Source organism: Meleagris gallopavo, chromosome 2, assembly GCF_905368555.1.
Source record: "Meleagris gallopavo chromosome 2, MGAL_WU_HG_1.1, whole genome shotgun sequence".
In the NCBI taxonomy this organism is placed as follows: domain Eukaryota; kingdom Metazoa; phylum Chordata; class Aves; order Galliformes; family Phasianidae; genus Meleagris; species Meleagris gallopavo.
The window spans coordinates 66,848,450-66,867,335 of record NC_139405.1 but is presented as its reverse complement, the minus strand read 5'-3'; the positions used below and the strand labels follow the sequence as shown (position 1 = coordinate 66,867,335).

Here is an 18,886-nt window from a genome sequence, read left to right as displayed (position 1 = left end):
CTTTTCCTGGATTTTATTTCCCATCAAATTGTATGAAATGAAGGAAATTAGCCAAATATTTTTACGCTAGAATTCTGGACAAACAGATTGAATTCATGTAATGGCAACATGGACTCTCTAAAAAGGAATCAGTGCAAGCGTGACCTTTTCAGGCAAGTTGCCAAACTCCAGATTATTTAATGTACCAATTACTTGATTATTGGAAGTGCTAATCAGCAACATAATCCTTGATGTTAAAGTTTAGTCTCTCCATCAGGATGTGGACTGTCAAGCTGTTCTATTTTGATGCAATTAAAAGAAATGGTAAAAGATGTCCTTGTGCCGAAGTCCTACTATGGTAAAGCAATGAAGCAAGTAAGACTGTTAAGTGCAGTTTTTTTTGAGCAACAGGAGTTTTTAAATTAATGTTGCCTGCCTGCATTCTCTACATGCAGGCAGGATCAGCTTTAACCCCACAGTTTTGGTGCAGGATATGGTTTTCTAAGGAAAACTGAAAACTGTAAAGATTGCTTGACTTTAACATAATAGTACTGGTAAAGTGAATGGAAAATGAAATGGCACAGGCTAAACTCAAAACTAGTTTCTGTGTATGTGTGTGTGTGTTTGTTAACTTGTCCTAAGTTGCGGGCAGAGGGGTAAAGAAAGGAAGGAGTTTTTCTGCTTGTGTAAACAGAATTTCTCCCAGAAGTAATGGAAATAATAAGAGTGTGGCCACCTACTGAGCCAACCCATATATCCTGGGGTCAGCATCCGATGAGTTATAGGCCCAAACTTCCAACTGTCTAGTCCATACATTGTAGTCATAAAAGTGTACAATGAACAGAGTGCTCCAGTTTAGGCTAGAAGTAATATATATCCCACTGTGAACTCCCCTGCCCATAATGGTCCAGCACAAGATTTCCTTCTCTGGTCAGGATTCCTAAGGCAAGAGCCATAGCTATTAACCTCCCTTTCTGCCTTAAGAATTTTTATAGCTCACCCATCACTGTAGCATCTATCTACAGCATCATACCCTGCTCTCGTTGCTCTGACCAGGTTAGAATTTGACCTTAAAGGTATGTTTCAAAACAGATTTTGTATATTTACACAGATTTTTATGCCAGTCATCTTTGTTGATGCGCTACTATGGGCCAGAGCCTTAGCTAATTTTAATTGGATATAGTTCTACTGGTGCTAAATTAATTTAAATCAGCTAAGTAATTGAACTCATACACTTAACACCTATTCTTCTGGTTCAGAATTTTTCCTTCACCCTGCTTCTTATGAGCCTACAGAATATTTCCATTTATTCTAAGGGTGAGAGGAGAGACTGTTAGCACCACATATCCTTAAACACATTTGCTTGGAACTGATGTTTTGCCTTTGAGAGCTTCCTGGCTCAAGCAGTGTGATCTTACATTTAAAAATTGCCTGAGTAGCTTTTAAGATACGTTGAGTCAGAAAAAGGGGTTTTGGAAGAGAAGGGAAGGGAAGGGAAGGGAAGGGAAGGGAAGGGAAGGGAAGGGAAGGGAAGGGAAGGGAAGGGAAGGGAAGGAAGGGAAGGGAAGGGAAGGGAAGGGAAGGGAAGGGAAGGGAAGGGAAGGGAAGGGAAGGGAAGGGAAGGGAAGGAGGGAAGGGAGGAGGGAAGGGAGGAAGGAAGGGAGGAAGGAAGGAAGGAAGGGAGGAAGAGAAGGAAGGAAGGAAGGAAGGAAGGAAGGAAGGAAGGAAGGAAGGAAGGAAGGAAGGAAGGAAGGAAGGAAGGAAGGAAGGAAGGAAGGAAGGAAGGAAGGAAGGAAGAAGAAAGAAAGAAAGAAAGAAGAGAAAGAAAGAAGAAGAAAGAAAGAAAGAAAGAAAGAAAGAAAGAAAGAAAGAAAGAAAGAAAAGAAAAGAAAGAAAGAAAGAAAGAAAGAAAGAAAGAAAGAAAGAAAGAAAGAAGAGAGAAAGAAAGAAAAGAAGAAAGAAAGAAAGAAAAGAAAGAAAGAAAGAAAGAAAGAAAGAAAGAAGGAGAAGAGAAAGAAAGAAAGAAAGAAAGAAAGAAAGAAGGAGAAGGAAGGAAGGAAGGAAAGGAAGGAAGGAAGAAGGAAAGGAAGGAAGGAAGAGGAAGGAAGGAAGGAAGGAAGGAAGGAAGGAAGGAAGGAAGGAAGGAAGGAAGGAAGGAAGGAAGGAAGGAGAAAAAAGAGAGGAAGAAAGAAGAGGAGAAAAGAAGAAAACAGGAAAAAGAAAGGAAAGGGTTCTCAAAATGTTGAAGTATAAAATGACATACTTGCAGAGCCGCTTTCGGCTCCCACGTCTTGCTGCTGGGATGTGGGAGCGATAGCTTCCATCTCAGTGGCAGTAAATAGTAGGTTTGTGGTACAGTGCTGTAGATCAGTGTACATGCCTTGAAATCCTTTCAACAAGTGCTAGTTTCTGATGGGTTCCTCCTGATTTTCCATAAAACCTCCCAGGGCATATGTTTTAAATAGAACATCTGATTCCTGAACTCAGTTTAGAAAATAGCTACACCTGGTATTTTGCAGAAAGTAGTCAGAATCAGCAAATAAAACACAAGGCCAGATCTTCAGCCACCCAAGCTGCCCCTCCCCTGACACAGCTCCATGCCGTTCCCTCGGGCCCTATCACTGTCACACAGAGCAGAGCCCAGCACTGCTCATCCACTCCCTGTGAGGAGCTGCAGCTGCCATGAGGGCTCCCCTCAGCTCCTCTGCTCTGGGCTGAGCAAACCCAGGGACCTCAGTTGCTCCTCATACATCTTGTCCTCTAGATCCTTCAGCATCTTCATAGCCCTCCTGTGAACATTCTCTAATAGTTTTATGTCCTTATATTGTAGCTGCAGATTTGGCTACATTCAAAAATATTAAGTACGTAATGGTTGTAGGGAGAAGCTTGGGCTCTCCAGCAGTGTGTTCTCATGCTGTTGAACTACCAAAGCTACTGGAGCACATAAAATTTATAGAGAGAAAAGCACAACTCATGGTTAAATACAGAGTGTACAACAACAAAGATCAGAGTTAAGCAGACAGCCATCCTTGTAAAAGCATAATCAGAGCCAATGATTACCTTTTACATTCGGAGGACAAGGTGTTAGACAGCACGTGCCTCATTGCCACTGAAATCTGATAAAGAGTTAAGCACTCAAATGCCTTTGTGAAGCTTGACCCTGAGACAACCATGGCCAGCTTCTAAGCTGAGTGGTGAACTCTGAAGAGTTGTGAGGAGCTTGTAAACTGTTTCTCAGTGTTATGAGCAATAACTTAAAGTGGGTCAGGAAGGTGCAAAACACTTTTGAAGATGGCGGTTGTAAAAAAGCTGGACATAATCAAGCAGTGAGTGACAGAAGTGAAGAAAAAGAGAATTCCTGTTCAAAAATCTATGGGAGAATCAAGTAAAGCAGAAGTAAAGCTGTTTGTGCAAGAAATCAGGAGGAAGTCAAGGCTATGCCAAGCGAGATTTTCTGAAGCATTTTTTTTTAATTTCCAGATTACCTCCTGAGTTCTTCCCTGTCTAATTTTTAGGTTTCCTACAGCAAAACAAGGAAGTTCAGTACATTGCTGGATGCCTCCATCAATCAAGGCCTCACAGCTGAGTCTTACCTGAGCCATAATCTTACCTTGTTCATACTTTTTTGATAAGAAGATGCATTTCACTCCTGGGACCAGGAATTGTGTTTAGAAGTGCATGTGACCATCTTGTGAGAGATATGAATCAAACTCCAGCATTTTACAAACCCCTCACATATTCCACATTCACTTCTGCCATGACAATTACAGCTAATTAAATGTCTGGGCTTGATCCTTTGAAGTAGTGTACAGGCTTAGCTCTTGGAACTTCTAATGAAAGCTGAAGGCTCTCGGCACATTACGGAATGAGGTTCTGTCTCTGACTCATTTGCATAGCTTTACTTCCCCAGACACAATTTTGGTATTTGAAAAGAATGGTATTCCTGTACAACATGTGTCTCAATTTGTAACGATATCCTCTCTGCAGCTGGCTTGCTTTTCCAAGTGTTTCTGAAACATTACTGTCTTAAATTCAAGCCAACCTACAACAACAAATTATTCAGCGGCAAAGAGGCTGAACTGTGTTTGTTGAGAGGACATCCCCAGTCTCTGCCACACTCTCTCTTCCAGCTCTGCTTTTGGACTTTCAGGCTGTGTAATGTAATCAGCTCCTATGGAAGCGTACAATTCCAAAAAAAAAAAAAAAGAAAGAAAGAAATTGTAGGGATTGAGTAGTGCAGAATAAAACAACTATCGAGTTGCAGCCTCTCTGGAAAGATCTGCATCCCATCATTGGTCAACTGATATTTAAGCCTATGGTTAGAACAATTTTCAGCTATTTATTTGGAGCCCGCATGGTAAAATGCAAAACTTTTTTGTGTCATTGTGATCTGCTGCCTGCTTGCACTCCAAATGCTTATAAGCTTTCATGAACCACTTGTGCTGCCACTTCTAAGTTTCTTATCCAAAGGCGAAAAATACCCTTTACCACAGGAATTCTGCAACTGAGAGATGCTTGAAGGCTAGCATAAATAAAAGTTACATGATGAGGTCACTGAAGATTTGAATTCTGACCCTGACTTTCAAAGTGCAATTAACATTCCAATTAGGTTTTATTTGAAGCAGTTCAGCAGTTATTGCTGGACCAGTTATTTTGGTGGGAAGATATTGTTTCTGTTTTCTTGGGGATGGAGGGCGCATAAGAAACAGGGAAAATCTGGGCAGCCTATTCCAGTGCTGTGTCACCATCAAAGTAAAACATCAAAGTAAAGCTTTTCCTCTTGTTCACATGAAACTTACTATGTTCCAGTTTGTGCCTGTTGCCTCTTGTTCTTTTGCTGGGCACAGTGACAGAACAAGAGCACCACAGAAAGGAACACCACAGGAAAGAACTTGGCCCCATCTACTTGACACCCTCCCTTTAGATATTTGTAAGCATTGATAAGATACCCCAGTCCATTCTTCTCCAGGCTGAACAGTCCCATGTCTCTCAGTCTTACCTCCCAAGTGAGATGCTCCAGGCTCCTCATCATCTTTGTGGCCTTTCGCTGGACTCTCTCTAGAAGTTCCCTGTCTTTCTTGAACTGGAGAGCCCAGAAGAGGACACTACTCCAGATGTGGCCTCATCAGGGCAGAGAAGAGGGGGAGGATCACCTCCCTTGAACCCCAGGATCCCATTGGCCTTCTTGGCCACAAAGGCACGCTGCTGGCTCACAGCCAACCTGTCATCCACCAGGACACCCAGGTCCTTCTCTGCAGAGCTCTTTTGCAGCAAGTCAGCTTCTAACCTATACAGATGCTTGCAGTTGTTCCTCTCCATGTGGCCTTGTCAAACGTCATCAGGTTCCTCTCTGCACATCTCTCCATCCTGTCCAGGTCTCACTGAATGACAGCACAGCCTTCTGGTGTGTCAGCCACTCCTCCCAGCTGTGTATCACCAGCAAGTTTCTCAGGGTGCATTCTATCCCTTCTCCCAGGTCATTGATGAAGATGCCGAACAAGACCTGACCCAGTACTTGCCACTAGGGAACACCACTAGCTGCAAGCGTCCAACTAGACACTGTGCCACTGATCACAACCCTCTGAGCTTTGTGAGTCAGCCAGTTCTCTATCCACCTCACCATCTACTCATTTATCCCACACTTTCTGACCTTACCTATGAGGATGTTATGGGAGAGAGTGACAAAAGCCTTGCTGAAGCCAAGGTACACAACATGCAGTGCTCTTCCCTCATCTACTCCGCCAGAGATGACATCATAGAAGGCTACCTGATGGGTCAAGCATGATTTCTCCTTGGGAACTTATGTTGACTATTCCTGATAACCTTCTTCTCTTCCACTTTCTTAGAGATGACATCCAGAATAAGCTGTTTCATCACCTTCCCAGGGACAAAAGTGAGGCTGTGATTGCTTGTTTTCAGGAAAGAAGAAGATGAACTGTCTGGATTTCATTTTCTTTTTGCTTTAGTTTTTATGTTTTGTTTTGTTTGTTTATTTACAAAAACATCTTTGAAAAGTTTCAGCTTTATTCCAGTGTGGAATGGGAGCATTAATTGAAGAGCAGACTTTTTTTTTTTTTTTTTTAAATGAGAAGTCATTATGGGAAATCAACTTACACAGCTGTGCAGTGATAGAACAAGGGGAATAGTTTTAAACTAAAGCAAGGGAGATTTAGATTAGATGTCAGGGAGAAATTTTTTACTGAGATAATGATGTAGTGCTGTAACACATAGCCCAGAGAGGTAGTGGATGCCCCGTCCCTGGAGGTGTTTAAGACCAGGTTGAATGGAGCCCTGGGCGATCTGATCTAGTACTTGATGTAGTGGCTGACAGCTCTACCTGTGGCATGGGAGTTGGAACTTGATGATCTTTGAGGTCTCTTCCAACCCAAGCCATTCTATGATTCTATGATGATACCTTCTTCCGGATCTGTTCTTGAAGCACTGTTGGGGTGAAGCAAACTTTGAACAGGTCTGTCAGTTTTTAGAAGTCTTCCAAATAGACTGGTGCTGCACTCACTGTGGGGCAATGGGCTGCCTTGCTGATGTGGAAATATATCTGATTATGCAACGTAAAGCAGGATCAGGCCTCTGCATGCTCTGTGGTGTTCCAAAGATGGCACGTGGTATGGCTGAGATTAGAAGTCCAGAGCTGTTGTGGCATTTTCCGCTTTGCATGACTTGCCTATGTACCTCAAAATGCACCCAAATGTGAACTAGAGTGAAAGCCCAGAGAATGATGGTGCTGTGAGGCTGGGAAGAGGATGTAGCTGACGTGGGTTTTGTCTTTAGTTCAGAGTGAAAATGAAGGGGAGTTTCATGAACTGCCTGAATACTTGTTCTATAAAAGCTTAAAAGATGATAAACTTCTTTGAAATTGTGTAAAATTATATTAAGAAAATATTTACCGAGGTCCTGGGGAAATTGCTGCTGTGAAAAGTAGAAAGTGGTATAAGAGGGTGGTATGGAAGGTTGACATGAGCAAGGAAACCTGACAGCACTGATACTGAAATGTGGGTTCACAACTTGGGTTAGCCTCCAAGACTAGTCTCTCTATCTGTACACCTTGGCTGGTGGATAGAGAGGTTCTTCCTAAGGCAGCACCTGCTCTGGGTGAGGAGGACAAGGACACTCGAGGTGTGAAAATGGAAAACCAAGACGTTGGAGCATGAATTCCTGGTGACAGCTGTTATGCCTAGGAAAATTCAGACCTGATGATTAGGGGACATTCCAGTGGGTGGTAAAGCACAGGTTGTGTATCTGACTGGAAGTGAAGAAGGATCCATAGATAGCAAGAGCAGAGCAGAAAGAAAACACCACCCTCGAAATCAAGGGATGGTGCAGAAGGAGCCAACTTGTTATCCCATTTGTGCTGAAGGCCTCCCCTGACTCTTGCAATATGGCAGCCTGACTTCATGGGAAGATAAATCATCAAGTATTCTAAGGGGAAGGTTTTAATGAAGAAGCTTTAAGAATAGTTGAGAAAAAAAAAATAGGATAAATTACAGAACTATTACAAGTAACAGATGACTCCAGAGTGTTTCCACGGCTGAGCTTGCTCCCATGCTGACTTCAGATGCACTCTTGTGGTTTATTTTCAGAGCAGTTTCCCTGAGAAAAGAATTGCAGTGCCTTTTCTCCAGGGCCATGCATGTCCCAGATGAACCAGGCCTCCTCTAGCATATCAACATTCATTGTCCGGGTGAATTAAGTGCTGAAAAGTCTGCCATGCCAGCCCACATCAATGACTGCTTTGCCCCTCCCCACCCAGCATCTATTTTTTCCTGAACAATATGATGTGAATCTGGAGACAGAAGCATTCAGTGGAGTGCAGAACAAGAGGGAAGCAGCCATGGAAAAAAAACTATGTGTGAGTGCACACATGTCTGAAGACAAGTCAATGGCATGGCCTCCTGAGAAGTTAGGTCACAATAGGAGCAGCTCTTCCTGACTGCTGCTACTGCCAGGGCATTAGCATAGCTCTCACCTACCCTGATGGTATCCAAGCCCACACAGATGAACCTTCTAAGTTACCTGTCTGAACTGGGTCATCATTCACCAGAACTACTCTCCTTCCCCCCACCTGCACTGATAGTGGGCAGCCTTCCTGCTTGCTCTTCTTCTGTCATCTTCTCCAAGCCTGCCTTTGCCTTTTGAGTGGTCTTCCAGCCCCGAGTCAGCACACTGCTTGGCATCAGAAAGCAGGCATAACCCCGTGCGTCCTCCTCAGGCAACCCATATAATCTCAACTCTGTTGCTGTATAATTACAAAAATTTGTCCTTTTGTAGCCATTGCAATTTTTCTATCTGATCAGCAATGTTTGCGGAGTGTTGGGTGCAAGTTCAGCTGGAGTGACAAGCCTATGTTGTTCTCCTAAAAAGTCATTTGTTTTGGAGGGAAGATATAAATAGCTGATTTCATTGTGCTGGCCATGCACACTGGTGTTGGCACAAGGTGTAGAACATCTGACTGTGAAGTGGTAATGATCAGTACTTACTCTGTTTTTTATAAAACTTTGCATGCTGCGTCTGATACGGATTTTTATTCTGTCACTCGATCGCTATGAAGATGCATTCATCAAACGCAATGACTGTCATGGGAACCAATCACCGGGAAAGATGCTTCTCCAGCCTGTGCTCTGTTACATGGAGCCTATCTGCAGTGGGGGAAAATGAACAGGCTGCAGAGAGCCAGCTGACTGCTCCGCACAGAAAGCGCTGTGAGCCAAGGAGCATCCTCATGTGCTCCTTCCCAAATCACTTATCACTCTGCTGAGCCATTTGAGGCTGACTAGCGAGGGATGGACAGTCATTTTCGTTGATGTATGTTAAGAAACAAAGCACCTGAAGTGCAGAGGGAGGTTTCATAGAGAGGATGTAGAATTTGTTTTCACTGCTTCCCTTCTTAATCTCAGAGTGAGATTTCAAGCCAAAAAGTGACAGAAAGCAGCCCGTACTTTATGAAGAGTACTCAGGAAGTGGACGCATCCCAATTCTCAGTCTAGTTCTTGCCCTCAGCACTCCGCACACAAGGCTCTGAGCACATTGCCTTGAAGCCCAAATGTCACTCCTCACCCTAGATATAGTGGTCTGGGTGCTCAGGGAGTTTACACTGTCCTTGTCTGCTTTACAGGAACGCTCGCCAACAGGGTACCTTGCATGGAGAAAGGGAGCAGAGCAAACCACATCGCTCCATCGAACGACACCAGCTGGTCCGCTCACCACCCCTCTGGCTAAAAGTCAAGCAAATAAAGCAGCTTCCCGTCACGAAGTCCCTCTGAGGAAGCCTCAGTCCCACGGGTGCCTTTGACCCAGAAGACAGCACATCATGGACCCACACAGTGTGCTCAGCATTCCCGCGACCGCCCCTCTTCTCCTCCAAGGAACGCTTTCTCCTCTTGGTTTCTTGCTGTGGGGATTTTTCACCCTGGTTTCAAAAACCACATGGACCAACGTAGGTACTTTTTCCCTCCCTGACTTCAAAGTTCAGATATTTGAGACTGGACAGTGATATGGATTTTTTTTTTCCTTTTTTTTTTTTTTTTTTTTTTCTTCGAAAAACTGCTGTGGTTTTGCTGCTACACTAAGAAACGTGATTTGCATTGTATGGTTTTGGACCTATTCAAGTTTTGATGGGGGAAAGGGGTAATACTGGAGTAGCAACGCTTCAGAGTCATCTCTGTCCTACCCACGATGCACTTTTAAATGAAGAGGTAGAATATTTTATTGGCTAATATACTTTCCTTGTTATTTTTACAAAGGCCACCTTTATCCTTTCTAATGCCATATTTTCAGTGTTACACTTTTATGGCTTTTAATTTTTGATTTGACAGATGTAAGAAGCAGCATGAATAGTTTATACTGTGGTTTTTCAGAGACTGAATGCCAAGAGAACTCATTAAATGTTTTTTCTTCTCAGCTTTCTCTTTAAATTCCCCTAAATAGCGCCCCATTTGGGAACAGAGCAAGAGTGTTGAACTAAAGACCAAAATTCCCTCAAGGTGTAAAATAATCTGAGGGGAATATTTGCTGGGCGTCACGAAAGACTCGGATGAAATTTCAACCCTGATGGTTTTCAGTGATCCAGGAAGGCAGTGAGACAATCTCTCCATATGCATAGCCCTTTCATGATAATTAGAATGGTATGGACAAACCAATGAAAACAAGGGTAAAGTGAGAAAGATCCCTCATGATTCTGTTTCACTGTTTGCTTTCTCCTGTCATGGTTAAGAGAAATGTGCAATTCGATCCTCAATCAGTGGGTGGAGGATAACAGGGTAGAATTTACTTGTGTGCACTTGTACAGTCGTAGCCAAGAGTCCAAAAGTACACTAGAGCATGTTATACTGGCACTGAATTGGTAAGAGAGTCGTGGAGTATCCCATTCTGACAAATACAAAAAAACAAAAAAACAAAAAAAAAAAAACAAAAAAACCCAACAAAACAAAACAAAAAAAAAAACACAAAAGAAAAAAAAACACAAAAAAATCAAAAACACAAAAAAAATTAAAAAAAATCAGATCACCTTGTGATACAGTGTAACTGTTTACTAACTCCAATAAAGCAATTGTTCACTCTCCAGTGTTCAGAGCACACCTTTTCTATAAGGCTGCTGCGGGGCAATGAGAGCAGTTGGCAGAAGTGGGGCTGATGGTGTTGGCGGTGCTGGGAATGGGGTTTCTGAGTCAGCTGAGCCAGAGCCTTGTAGCGACGGTGCACTGTGAGCACTATGTATATACTGTATTTCTATATTTTCCTTTGTACAGATTCACTTAAGTCAAGCTACTGTTTTACAGGTGCTCCTTATTTATTAGAGCTGTGAAAGCTTGGAAAACACACCGGGCGAGCGAGCTCGCTTTTTAAAAAAAAACATAAAAAAAAGAAAAAAAAAAGAAAAAAAAAGAAAAAAGGGCAGGGGGGGATCCAACAGCTCCTGAGCCAAGGGAGAGAACTCCAAGGGACATTGATGAAACACCTTCAAGAGAGCAAGAACCTAAAGCACCCTCTATGTGCTCTGCATTCCTTTTGGGCTTGCAACACTTTTCTCTCTCCCTGACTGGTGTCAGATTTATTAAAACAAAATAAATCTCCAAGAAAAAAAATGCACTTAAATGTGCTGTTGTTTTATTATTATTATTTTCTTTTTGTGCACGCAGCTATTCGCTCCTCTACCTGCCTGGTCACTGCTGACACAAAGGTCACTCTGAAGGTTGAGAAGTGTGCCTAAGTGATCGCATCTCTCCTGTGAAGAAAGGCTGAGGGAGCTGGGCTTGTTCAGCCTGCAGCAGGCTGTGGGGAGACTGCACTGCGACCTAAAGAGAACTTATGAACAGGAGGGAGACTGACGTTTTACACGGTCTGTTAGTGATAGTGAAACAGGAGTGGCTTTAAACTAAAAGAGGGGAAATTCAGGTTAGATTTTAGGAAGAAATTTTTTAATCAGAGAGTGGTGAGGCATTGGCACAGCTACCCAAGAAACTGTGGGTGCCCCATCCCTGGAGGTGCTCAAGGCCAGGTTGGATGGGGTCCTGGGCAGCTGAGCTGAGAGGTGGCAGCTCTGCCCACAGCAGGGGGTGAGACTTGCTGGGCTTTGAGGTTCCTTCCAGTCCAAGCCATTCTGTGATTGTAAGTGATCCTGAAGGCCGTATCTATGTCCCTTCCATTTTTGTGTCTCCATCATATCCCAGCTTCTACAAGGTGGGCGGGGAAGAAAACCAACATCTCACTCTGTACTAAAATTCAGGCCCCATACAGATGCTCTGACCGCAGCTTTGTTCCCTTCAAGGGGATATGTGTGAACACAGTGTGCTCATGCACATTTGGGGCATGCATCTGGGGCCTGGGTGTGGAGTGTGTTCCACATGCCTTTTGCAAGGATGTGGTTTTTCAATGCCTGAGCTCCCCCTGAAACCAAGCCTGGGCTCTTTCAAGAACCAAACTCCTCCCAGATGCCCCCAACTCTGCAACAGCAACATGCTTGCAGGCCCTGAGTTGTCTTGCAGAAGGGTGTTTGCTTCCCAGCTTTTGGCCGGTGCTGCTGACAGAGGGAGTTGAAATGTCCGGTGAGCTTTGTAACTTCTGACTTGATTTCATTAACCAGTCATGTAAGGAAAACAACAGCAGCAGAGGCACGCTGCCTGGAAGGGCATGCAGAGCAGAGCTTGTCTCGCTAGAAACAGCTTGCTACATCTCTATTTATTCATCTGAACTTGGCTATAAAATCAAGGCTGCATGTATTGATTTTGCTTTTGTCATTGGTCCAGAATTGTTAGCACACATTTTCACTCTTCTGAAAAACAACAGACTCGTCAGAGAAATCTTTCTCTCCTGTGAGCCGCTTTTTCCACAAGCAGAATCAGGATGGCAGAGGTGCAGAAAGTGATCGGGGCTGAAGTTGATTTGGGGTTTTCCAAAGAATCACAGACTTACCTTAGCTTTCCTGAAAATTTTCCTGTGTTATGCTTTTTTTTCCCCCAAAATTCAGAATATGAACAACTGACTGAGACAGTTGAATTGGTTCATTGTTTGCTATTTTAAAAATATCTACAGCTGCGTATCTGTGGAGAAATCTCCAAGCACACATAAACCTTCAGCGAAATGTAGACCAAATGGTATGATACATTATGCAAAAGAAACCTGCTCTGTTTTTTAGGCCAAATCCACCCCTTGCATAATGCCAACAAAATGAGTGGAATTACACAAAGGACGTGAGAAGGTCCTTTGCAATTAATAGAAACCCAGCAAAGGGCTGCAGAATGGCTCTCACTCGCCACTGATGTTATTTATTATGGACTAATTCACAATAACCAAGCCAAGCCCTTTCCCAGAGAATTTACCATTAAGGAGGCAGACAAAGAAAATCCTGATGTACTGGGAGATGCACGGGAAGGTTCTGTCTGCAGCAGCCATTGCACACGTGCTGTTGGGAGCTGCAGAGGCTATGCTCACAAACAGAAGAGTTGGCTTTGCCTCAAGACCCTGAAATCTGCCCCATGTGCACCCCATCATGCACCAGGCAGAGGGGGAGTTTGCTGTGATCACGATGCTCGGATCCTTCTGCTGGCATTGAATTCTTGCTGCCAGCAAGCCTTGCCCTTGCTGCAAACATTCTGCATTAATACCTTCCTGTTGTCCTAGATGAGTTTGAGGGCTTTTTTTTTTTTCTTCCAGAACTGCTACACACTTTGCCATTTGGTTAGCTCAATTCCATGAATAAGATGGTCCCATAAAATGAAAGGATTTTGTGCTTTTTTTTGTGTGTGTGTGTGTGTGTGTGCGTGCTAAATGATGGAAATAAATTTGCTTTGTTCAAATAAGAGCCACAAGCCAAATTTGCAAGGATGCTTATCCAAGTGAGATATCCCATTCTGAGGTCCATATTTGGACACCCAAATCAACACTCAGCCAAACACATGCATGAGGCATTTCAGTGCCATTCGGAGTGTCCATATATAGAACTGGATGCTCTAACTTCATTGCCTTTGTTTTAAAAATAGGCCTGGAATATGGAAAGGCATCATTTAATAACAACGATGACAAACACGCAGTTGTCAAAAACAGAACCCATTTGCCCGTGCCGGGGCAGGTTGATTCCCTCAGAGTCACTCTGGATTTGCGGAGGTCTAATACAAAAATTGAATTGCTTTGCTTACCACTCCCATCCAAACCTGACTCAGTGTTTGGGATCACTTCTGTGACACTGTGAGGAGCTGACTGAGTCACCATGCAAAAAAAAACAACTTAGGCTGCTGACAGTCTCTTTTCCTGAAGCTGTTCCCTGGTGTCTCTACTATTACCTATTGTCTGGAGCAGGTGAGAGTCAAGACTGCTTCACCTGCTGCTTCCTGAAATAGTTTTCTAAGGAAATACTGCACTGAGGGAGACAGAGCAGGTCCTCCGACCAGGACCTTTCCTTACAAATGATGTAAGTATTTAAAAATTGTGTCTGCCTACCTGGGATGACCAGACACATGGTTTTCATAAGAGAAGGGACATCCTCACCACAACATGTATGTAGGGCTCACCAGCCCTAGCATTCTCACAGCCTTATGCCTTCTTTGAAAGACCTTGCAGGACCTCTTTAGTAAAAGGGGAAGGCTTGAGGAAGAAGCAATTCTTTCTTCTTTTCCAGAAAACTTTGTGGTTGGATACCTTGCTGAGGGACTGGGAGACTCCAGAGGTCCTCTTCCATCCTCCAGCTACAGGATCAAGCCCACAGAGGCTCAAACAAAGCAAGGTGTTGAGATCTGTCCCACTGCCCCAGGCCAGGACTGATGAGATACGATCTCCTTCAGCTTCACACTGACATGTGAGCTATGCCAAGAGGAACAGAATTCTTCATGCCTTGTGGGAGAGAAACAGACCTGCCATCTACAGGGCCAGGACGAGTGAGTACAGCCCTCAGGCTGATATTATAGGCTCACTCCTGCAACAAGGACACCTGCTTCTGCTCCCAGAAGGGTTTCAGAGCTGCTGCAGGAAATGCTGATAGATTGCAAAGCAAGTGAGCTTTTCCCAGCCAACTGAGGGCTCTGAAGCACAGAGGCTGATGGGACCACTTCAAGATTTAGGATGAGAGGCAATGGCCTCAAGCTGTGCTAGCAGAGATTCAGGTTGGATTTTAGGAAAAAAAATTATTCTCAGAAAGAGTAGTACTGTACTGGGACAGGCTGCCCAGGAAGGCGTAGAGTCATTATCCCTGAAATTCAAGAAACGTGTAGATGTGGCACAGAGAGATGTGATTTGTGGGCATGGTAGGGATGGGTTGGGGTTGGACTAGATGATCTTAGAGGTCTTTTCTAACCTTAATGATTGTGTGATTCTATTAGAAGATGTGCAGAGAAGGCACCTCAAAAAGCCTGACATTTTACAGACACATTTCTCTGTGTAAGAACCTCAGTCCACCCCCCAGCACACCACTGCTTTGGCTTTTGGAGTATACAGTCCCCAGGCTGTCCCAGTGTCACCCCATCAGCACTGGGATTGAGGTACCAAGAGACTGATTTACTGCTAGCATGGCCTGTGTCATAGCATCCGCTGACGAGCACTGATGCATACATGAGACATAATGTTCTGGGGGGGAGTCGAGAGCATCCCTTTATCTAGCTTATAGGTATAGTTCTAGGCTCAAGCACAAACAAGTGCCTCTGGAAGCTGGGGAACACTGGCTGCTGTCTGCCTGCCAGAGAGGTCCAAGAGTCTGATTTACGACAGGGTCAGGTAGAGGAGCTGACACAAAAGGGTCGGCAAGGCTGGGTGCCAGGCCGCAGGCTTCTCGTCGGTCAGCATCCAGGGAACGGGGCAGGAGGGGGGAGCATGAGTTGAATTCCTTAATAATGTGAATTATAAAATCATTTCCTGTGTTAGGGGTTAGGAAAGAGACCGAAGGACCCAGAGATCTTCCAAACAGAAAACAGCTTTTGTTAAGGCTTTTGGCCTAAGGAGCTTGGGGGGGTGGGGTGGGAAGGGAAAGTGCTGGCACATTTTTGGCTTGAAGCCTCAGACAACATATTTTTTATTCTAGTCTTTATTTTTCAAAATAAAATCATTGCGATGCAGCAACAAAGAGGGGGAAGAGGATGGAATTAGGGGGAGTAGTACCCAAGTATTTCCCCCTTCTTTCTGCTCCTGCCATTAAGCACACAGTGTCTCCTTTATTATATACAGTAGCTGGATTAGCCCAAAGGCTAAGAATGCAACAAGATACTTCTATACTTATTGATCCTTTTTTTAGGGAGATTGTTTTCATGAAAGTTCAATTCACCTTTTTTTTTTTTTTTTTTTTTTAGCTTTTTAGTCTAACTGCTTCACATTTTAGCCTGCTTCTTCGTGAAATGCTAAATCCATCGGTAGGTTTTAGTTTTCCTGGTGTAACTTTTCAGAAATTGTATATCTGCATAGCAACCCCACTGCAGGCAGCTTATGTCACGGTATCACATGTCAGAAAGATGAAAAGAACTCCAAATCTGAGCTGCTCCACAAACTTACGTCCCTGATTCTTGGGCATATATCTTCTGTACTTAATATAAGTGTCAGGAAGGCAATTTCAAGGCCAGAGAGGTGCAACGCTCTATCTGGGAGATGACCAAAAAAAAAAAAAAAAATGACATGACCTCAGTTCAGCCTTGTGTGGACAATCAAATGAGAAACAAAGATTGTCTTTTTCCTCCTCTACCCACTCCCCCCGGCCCCCACCTTCCCATGTCCCTGTTGTCTGCTTCCAAATGCAACTTGAGCCTGGATCCCAAGCCCAGTGTCCAGATTAGAGATTGTTGACTCAGATTTAGTGGTGAAACTTGAGCCAGACCCTGCTGATGGCATTGCCTTGAAGGAGCAGGTTTACTCCAAGCCAAAAGAGAGATTACATGTCAGACGAGAGCCTGCCTTTTCTTTATCACAAACTTCCTGATCTCCCTCCGTTTTAATAGTGTTCTACAGCACCAACCCTGCCGCCATGTGCCCACTTTCAGTTCCTTCTATAAGGTGTCATAAATCAGGAAATTAACAAGTGTGTAGCTGCCCTTTGCCACAGGCAGAGACAATGAGCTTTCTGTGTTTTTAACCAGTGGGTAGCACTTAACATAATCAATGGAGAGCTACGTGCAGAAAGGATGAAAAATTGGGTCTTGGTCTGACCACTTACAGGGTATTTCTCATCACCCAGGCAAGCTGCTTTTATGAGAATATGACATGCCCTGGAAGCTTGCTCTCCATTTTGCAGGAGAGTCATTAAAAGAAATCATTACATGTTTTTTTTTGTTCCTTGGCACACACGCTGCTTTTCCTTGGCTTCTGATTTCATCCATCTTTCAGGCGCTTCGTGCCTTTAGTAATTTATGTGCAAGATTTTTCCAAACCTCCAAATGTTTTTCCATTTGGCAAACTGTGTCCCGAAGCCTCCACAGAATGTAACTGTAGAGTTTTCTTGTACTTCAAAACATGAGTCCTGTTAGCACAAAGATACATCTAATACTTGTAATCCTCTGCATAAAAGCTACAAATTCATATATGACAATCAAAGACGTCCCTCCTTCCTGTTGGTTGCAATCAGCCTTGTCGCTGTAACCCCTTACTTTATACACAAAAGAAGAATTTCTCCTCCAGCATTGTTGTTTTCTTTAACTATAGCTTTTGGAAGCTTTACGATACCATATGGAGAACTATTTTATTCTGTTTCTGGTGGCTTTCTCAATGCTGGCCATAAATTAGATAATTTTCCTTGTGCCTGATAGCCACGCACTATCAGTCAGGCATGTTTGCTCTCACAGGAAAATCCAGGAAAATTCGATAGACAGTGATAACCTTTCCATCATATAGAACTTAACGGAAAATTTCATCCCCACTCCAAGACTTACAACGGTTGATTTAAAAAAATCATGTCTTCCACCCTCCGTTAAGCTCAGGGGCTGTCCTGCTGGTTCATACGGAGGTGTCCTCTCTGTGCGCTTCCCCTGAGAGACACCCAGCAGAAATGCCAGGGGACAAGGCCTTCATGAGCAGCTGGGCACACGGGCTGTGTGTGTGCCCTCGAGGAACTCGCCCAGCTCACAGGAAGCAGCTCTGTCAATGTGAGCTGTACTATGAGCTGCTGTGGCTTTCTTCAGGTATACAAACCCAAGGAGAGACTTCATTACATGTATTACATTCATTACATGTGACGCAAGTCACTAACTGCCAGGATCACACAGACAGGATCTGTAATCACAGGAGAGGAAATCTTCCTTCTTTCTTCTCCTTTCTTCTGCCGTCCACACTCATGAGTAATTATCAAGCATTGAGGATCAGCACCAGAGTCTTCTCTTGTATTTGTTTATTTTTGAAACCCCTGTGTAGTTTACAGGGTTGCGCTACAAAACACTTCCATTTGTTGAATAATCCCAAATGGACAAAGTTCCTGAACAAAGAGACTGTTTTGTCAGTAGAAATGGGCCCAGGTCAGGCCTAATGTATTATTTTCACTGAGCTGTGCTCCATCACTCCTTCTCGGCATGTGCTGCCCTGCTTGCCCTGGAAATCAATGCTCAGTGAGACTATAGAGTAACTGGCAGGATAAGTATCTTCTGCAGTTTTTCACCCAAATGACTGCATCTAAACTGAATTTATATGGGAAGAACAATGCATATTTCACTGAAGAAAGGCCAGATCTGCTCTCAGCTAGAGCAAATCCAGAGTCATTGCTGGTCTGTCCGGTAGGGAAGGGAGGCGGACTGGAGGCAAGGACTTTGTAAAGAAACAAGGGTGAATGCTGAGAGTCTGACAGTCCAGTCCTGCCTTCATGTACATCTCTGTCAGTCCAAAGTAATGAGAGGGAAAGCTTGATGGGGGGTTGCTCTGTGATGAAGAGCAGAGTTTTCTTTCACAGGGCCTGCCAAACTGGGGTGATGTGTCTCTGAGATGGACATGACATCTGCATTAACAGCAGAAGATGTCATTGTGATCAGGGCTATTACTGCAAATTAATTGCTATTATATTATTTTAATATGAACTGTTCCCTAACGAAATCAAATTAAGCGTACTTTATCAGTATAGACATGAGGCAAATTTGCTTCTCATAATTTACTTCCTCTTAAGTGACTTTACATTTTTGTTTTTCTTATTGGGTTGATAAAGTATCCCGCACAATTGTCAACACACATTAAAAAATAATATCGAGCCTTCAAGGGAGAGAACATGTGGGAAATGCCAGGGATGCTGGGATACCAAGCTGCAGCATCTTACTATTTCTACAGCTCTTTTTTTCACCTAGTTTTTATTTTGGACCGAGTGAGTGCTTTTCCTGCTCTCTCGAACTCCTCCACATTGCCTCCAGTTTGCTCTTCCAGAACTGATGGAGCAGTACAGCAGGTCACCACCCCTGCTGAAATCAGCCAACAAGCCGACCATAACCCCAGCAGATGTTTGCAGTTTATA

The 18,886-nt window shown here is 43.7% G+C and overlaps 1 protein-coding gene across 2 annotated transcripts in view; it reads left to right on the top strand.

Moving 5' to 3' along the window:
• The window catches only part of SOBP (sine oculis binding protein homolog), a 108,441-nt gene extending 99,193 nt beyond the window's left edge, over positions 1–9,248 (top strand). For both annotated transcript variants that reach the window (XM_085217554.1, XM_085217552.1), the window contains one exon: positions 9,110–9,248. The gene's annotated coding sequence lies outside the window, so the exon portion shown is untranslated. The remainder of the gene's footprint in view (positions 1–9,109) is intronic.
• The last annotated feature ends 9,638 nt before the right edge of the window (positions 9,249–18,886 follow it).